We start from the raw sequence: 6,543 nt of genomic DNA, 5'->3' as shown, positions 1-6,543 counted from the left end.
TTCACTCTCTACTTGACAGTCTAATCTCATCGTGGGGAAATGAGCTTCTCATCTGAGGGTTGACTATCGAAATAAGAAAACCCACCGGTTGACTCAAGCCGGTCGAGCAAAGCCCGAACGACCAAAAGACAACCATAGCATACAATCTGCCCCAACTAAGCAAAGTCATCCAAACTGGCCTTGACCACCTAAGGACCACCGGCTCAGTCGGTCAAGTGATAGGGTAGCGAGCCATAGACTCATTTATTTTTGATACCTAAAATACCATATAAAATCTCCACACAAACTAGGAGTAAATATCTAATTGTACACTTTATGCCCATTTACCTATAAACAGGGCTCTCTCTCTCTCTCTCTCTCTCTCTCTGCTTTATTATTTGATGTTAAAAAATTTTGACTCTTAAAAAATACAATATATATTTTTGTGTATAGATAAGATGATATATCAACATCTCTTAGTATAAAAAATTCTTGTAACAACATCATGCGTTTTAAAAAGAACACATGCTCAAATTAAAGAGAATTTACTTTTAAGAAATCACTGCGGAGTGCGGACAAAAGTGATGCAATAATTGACATTTATTCAATGTACATGTCACCATCGCGACAACTTTAAATTAAAAACACTCCAAGATATCTTGATCAATTTTTTTATCATGATAAAAATTTGTAACAATTGAATTTATTTTAAAATTATATACCCATCTTATGACAACTTTAGGGAAATTTAGTCATCTACTACCCTATTCTTATGCATTTATAATATGGAAGCTCTATTTCTATATTTATATCACTTAAATCTTAAGATGTTAATTTAGCTCGATGATTGTTAATTGTTAGAAAATCAATTTAATTTTCTTATTTTGATTGAGATCGGATTGAAACAAATGAGCCGAAACTTTGAATAGAATTTTTTTTAGCTGATTCCGACTCATACATGAATTCGCTTCGACTAATTAGTGATGGACTTGTAATATGTTCTTAATTATAACAATTATATATATAATGCAAAGCTAAATTAAACACAACAATCACATGCTAGTTTCGAGCAAGAACAAATCCAAACAATTCAATTTGAGCCAGTTAGTTTCAATTTTGAGTTGAATCAAGCCGTTTTTGAGTTGAATGAGATCCAAATAAAGGCTCCGTTTGGGGGCGCGGCTGGAGGGCTTCGCGGCACCCCACCGTTGAAGTGTAGAGTTTCGGGAAGCGACAGAGAAGCGTCACGACATCGCAGACGATTTTTTCGCAAAAAGCAGGCCGCAGAATCAACCCCGCGGCCCGCGTTCTGCGATTCTGTTTTTACCCATTGCCCTTTCGATCGAAGATCCGACCGTTCGGGTTGTTATGCCAAAGAAAGTTCTGCTCCTTCCCGCTTCCTTCTCTCGTTCGTCCTTCCTAAACTAAACTTCTCATCATCTGACGCCTCTACCCCGCCTTCTGCTCAGCTTCTCCCTCTCAAACTGTAACCTCAGTTGATTCTCTCGGTGCAAAAGCTGATCTCTTGCGTCCCATATCGAGCCAGGAGAGAGGTCTACTGACCCAAACAAACCTCTCGAAGAGAGAAGAGATCACCCGCGCCATCGATGAGCTCGTTGTGCTCTATGATGGCACTGTGACGGCACTGTGCCGACCAACTCATCTCTCTTCGGTACATAGAGAATGCTTTGAACGATGGAGAAGGATCAACTATTCATTATCAAGAATGCGGCCCTTTGGTCAAGGATGTTAAGTTTCCTGAACTCTTGATTTTTCCCTGAATTTTATCATTGTTTTGTTAATTGGGTGGATTTTATGAGTACTAATTACTCAAAATGAAGTCTTTTTTTTCACTTTTTTGAATAAATTAAAGTTTTTATTACCTTATTTAATTTTGTTATAGGCCTGTTAAGAACCTGAAATTTTGAAGAAACCTAATTAACTCTTGACTTCATTGCCTATTTGATGGGAACAAAAGCACAATCTACGAATTAGCTCAAGAAAAGGGGAGGTTTGTGGTGGTGTAATATAATGCATAAATGAAAAGATCAATCGCTAGTAAATTATGAATTGTGAAATCATTTTTTCCTGTTGTTGTTGTCGTTGTTGTGTGCCACATTATGGTCTCAATTAATTTGAGGAAGAGGAGGCTTAAAAAGTGGATTTATGTTGAAAATGAGGATGAATTTGAATGCTTTATAAAAAGCCAAATCTTTCATATCATAGCATGAACAATTTTTAGTTTTTGCTTTAAAAGTATTAAATTTATGGCTATCACATTGTTGTTACACATAACATCACAAAACAGAAATAGAATGATCATTTTTTTACAGAAACAGCTGTCACACATTTGTTTCACACAGCTGCCCTAAACATGCAGCCAGCTTCCAGGTAGCAACTTCCCCACAGCAGTTTCCTGGCGCAGCACAGCTGCAGCTGCGCCAAACAGAGCCTAAATTTGATCCAGCTCGTTTCGATTTAGAACCAGATCAAGTTCGATTGAATTTCAAGCCTGCTCGGCTCAAAATCCAATATAACGAGCCACGAGCCGATGGCTCGAAAATCGGCTCGAAATGGGGCAATTAACATATTGTATAAAAGTGGGACAATTAACATATTGTATAAAAGAAAAATGAAAAAATGGAAAATATTAGTATGAAGATGGAGATGAAAGAAGAAATGCTTCCTATCATCTCTAATCCTTTAGCAACCACAGAAAAAGGTCTCCCATCCCGTGAATGGCCCCACATTTATAATATTGTGTTGTGTCTACCCATGAGTGGTTACAAAAATGGCTATATTAAGAAAAAAAATAAATAATAATAATATTATCATGTTGTTGTGTATGCAATACATTATACAAGATAAGGGACCAACCAACTTTATCTTTTAGGGTAGGCAAAATCATTAAATAATTTTTTTTTTATGTATTGGACAAAATAATATATCGAAAGGGGAAAAAATTATTAAATTAACTAAACTACATAAGAAAAATATTATTAAATTTTAGTATTTATATAGAGAAATCTCAAATTTCAGGGTTGACATTTTCGTGTTTGGATTGCTTGGCTTAGATATGGGAATTTGAATGCTTTTACAATTTTTCATCCCTACACAAATTTGATGATATATTGTGATTGATTCAATGATATACATGCTCGTGTTTTTTTAACTTGAATACCTAGAAATGTTTATATATATATTAGAAGATGGTTGACGGGCGGAACCACCGACCACGCGCCTGACCACTCGAGTACCACCCCCATATAGTAGACATCTTGCCTGGGGGGATTCGAACTACAGTCCATAGGAGACTTACACTGCCAAAATGGGTGCTTTACCAATTGAGCTGGTAACACGGTGCATATATATATTGTTGGTGTAAACTTTGAATTAGATAGTTGATATATATGTTGTCATTTACAATGGTTAAAGTATCATCAACATACATTAAAAAGAAATAATGTTTGTCTTCATTCTTGTGGAGAAATAGAAAGGAATTTGTTGTACTTTGTTGTAATCTAATCTCTTTGAGGTGTCTTGAGAATGTTGAAAACCTCGGCCTAGGGGCTTGTTTTAGAGAATAGAACTTTTCTTAATTATCAAGCATACATTGGATAAACAACACCTTGATATCCCAATGGCTGCTTCATATAGACTATATAATCTGGATGACCACGAACAAAAGCATTGGAAACATCTAGCTTATATATTTTCTAGTTTTGGAGATGTGCAAATGTAAGTAAAGCTTGTATGGTTGCAATATTTGTTACAGAGCTTAAATTTTCAATGTAATTTATGTCAAATTCTTAATTAAACCCTTGTGCAACAAGTTTCAATGATATTTTATTTTAAATGTCCATTCAAGCTCTTGTACTATTTGGTTTTTGGGTGGTGGGAAAAGTTCCTATTTGCTCTGCTTTCGAAAAGCTGAGAATTAATGTGGAATAAAATATCTCCATTATGACAATTTGACTACCTAAGAATAACAATGGGCTGTTTGTTGTATTTGATAATTTAGATTTGTAATCTTCTTAGGCTTGCTAACCTCTGCTTGTCATGCTATTTTTTATATTTGTGTTGGGTATATGCACTGTGATGGGCTGAACTATGGTTTTATTATCTTTGGAAGCAGTGTGTATGTGAATGGGATTTGCAGTCGAGTGTGTTGTTTTGTGTTGTTTGAGTGGGTTGTATTTGAGTTATAGTTGAGCTATGGTTTGGGTTGGGATGAGAGTTAGATGTGGTGGGTGTTAATAAATGAGTATATGTTTTATATGGGAACTAGAACTCATTAAATACAATGAGCTCTGCGTTATATATTTGTCCAATTATTTTATGAAAAACATTTGTATCATTTGTGCAAAGTGGAATGTCTTATGAAAGCACGTGGTGAAATTTTGGGATGCAATTTAATTCATGGTTGCGATTATTGCAAGAAAAATTATAATATTCCAAATAGTCTTGTATAATCATATTTAAGTTGTTTTTTATACAACTGTTGGAAGAGTGACTTATTTTTAATGGTAGTATATTTATTAGATAAACATATTTGATTGATGTATCCAACCAAATTTTGTGGGGAAGATGTGATTCTAGAATAAGAGTGTGCATTATTTCAACTATATGCATGTGCTTTCTTTCTACTATGTCATTTTGTTTTGGAGTATAAGGGCAACTTAGATGTTGCTTAATTCTTATTTTGATTAGTTGTATTTTGAAAGCGTATGATGTAAATTCTCCTCCATTGTTTGATTTCAATTTTTTAATGTTGACATTGAATCTAGTTTAAACCATTTTGTGAGATAAAAGAAACTTGGAAAGCACTTTACTATTGTGTGCCATTGGATATATTTTTGTTATATCTTGTGCAATCATCTTTGAATAATACATAGTACTTGTAATTATCAAAAGATAATACTGGTGATGTTTCCCAAACATCTGAATGGATGAGTTGGAAAGGACTAGTGATAGTTTTGCTATTTCCTGTAAATGGAAGCCTATGCCTCTTAAACGAAATACATGAGATACATTTATTTGAAAATATTGGAACATCTAACTAATGATGCTTCTTGAAGATTATTTGGATAATATCCTTGCGAGGGTGAACTTGCCTCATATGTCGTGTAGATGACCCCACCACCATATGAAGTGCTTTCAGTTGCTTTATTTTGTATAATCTTTTGGTGCTACATCCATCATGAAATGATTGAAAAATGTTCTTGTCCTCAATATGATAGCCAATAAAATCAAAAGATATTATGCAATTGTTATCTATGGCTAATTTATGGACATATAAGTGGTTGTAGGATAATTGTTGGTAAGAATCTTTTTATGTATGAGATATTGTGACTGATTTCCTATCTCTTATAGTAGCCAACTCATCACTTGTATATGGTTGAGGTTGTTGTATATTTGCAATGGAATGAGCAATCTGTGAAGTTGCTCCAATATCAAGTATCTATTCATTATTATTATTGTTACGTGAGTATCTTCGATGAGTTAGTTTTGGTTGGTGGATAGTTTTATTTCTAGAGTTGATTAAATGGAGGTTTGTCATTGCCTTTGCAATTTTTTTGCTTACCTTTATTGGATACATATGCCATTCGATTTGTTGATTATTCTTTTTCATATTTGTTCAAATATTCACCTCTTCACTGAACAATAGTGAATATAGATCATCCAAATGTATAGGAGTATGCTTGGTACGTATAGCTATTTTAAATGAGTTGTAGGTTGGAGGCAAGACATTTAATATGTAAAGTATGATATCCTTGAATCAACTATCGAGCCAGCATTCGTAATTTGATCTACTATATTCTTGGATTCAGTAAGGTATAGAGTCACGTTGTCGTTATTCAAAATTACCCTTGATATGTTTGATGACTACAGTGATTTGAAGTTGAAAAATATAAGTTAAGATGTTATGTGAAATGATAGAGCATAATTCGACAGACATATTTTGATCTATTTTTTTCTATAGATTGTATTCAATATTATGAATATGTCGTCCCTCATCATTTCAATGAATTAGAAAGTTTCTAGATATTAGAGAATTTGATGCCAGAACTTTGATATTATTGAGCAAGAAATTCTACGAAGGTGATATCATTTGAATTGGTGAAGTCTGAGATGAGTTGATATTGCTAGTTTGTGATTGGGTATCCATTATTCTATTCAAGAACTAATCAGTGTTGTTTTGAATAGGTTCTTGTGAGAGAGAAGATTGAAGAATAAAGAAGAAAAAGCATTGATCTTTAATAGAATTTTGAAGGAGAAGGAATGTACCTTTAAGCAAGCTATGATACCATGTGAACCAGACCGAACCATATTAAATAAATCAGCTGAATCAAATATTAGAGAACTTCAAACTCTTTGGTTAAACTCTAGGAAGCAGAGCTCGAGTTTAGAAGAGGCCCTAAAATGTAAAGGAGTGGCCAGGAGAAGCTCGAGCACAAATATTCTTGAATACCAAAGAAGAGAAAGTAAGGTGTTAAAGTTCGCAGAGGAAAAAACCACACAGTATGGTCATCTATTTATAGATATGTGAAATGTACAATTCTA

At 34.1% G+C, this 6,543-nt stretch overlaps 1 long non-coding RNA gene across 1 annotated transcript; it reads left to right on the top strand.

The window, feature by feature from the left end:
* The first annotated feature begins 1,294 nt into the window (after positions 1-1,294).
* Positions 1,295-6,217, top strand: LOC110025469. Its single transcript, XR_002294124.1, has 2 exons — positions 1,295-1,727; positions 6,187-6,217. It is a non-coding gene; the product is annotated as an uncharacterized LOC110025469 (long non-coding RNA).
* Positions 6,218-6,543: the final 326 nt, after the last annotated feature.

Source organism: Phalaenopsis equestris, unplaced genomic scaffold (genome assembly GCF_001263595.1).
Source record: "Phalaenopsis equestris unplaced genomic scaffold, ASM126359v1 Scaffold000300, whole genome shotgun sequence".
NCBI lineage: Eukaryota > Viridiplantae > Streptophyta > Magnoliopsida > Asparagales > Orchidaceae > Phalaenopsis > Phalaenopsis equestris.
This window is presented reverse-complemented; position numbering and strand designations above follow the sequence as displayed.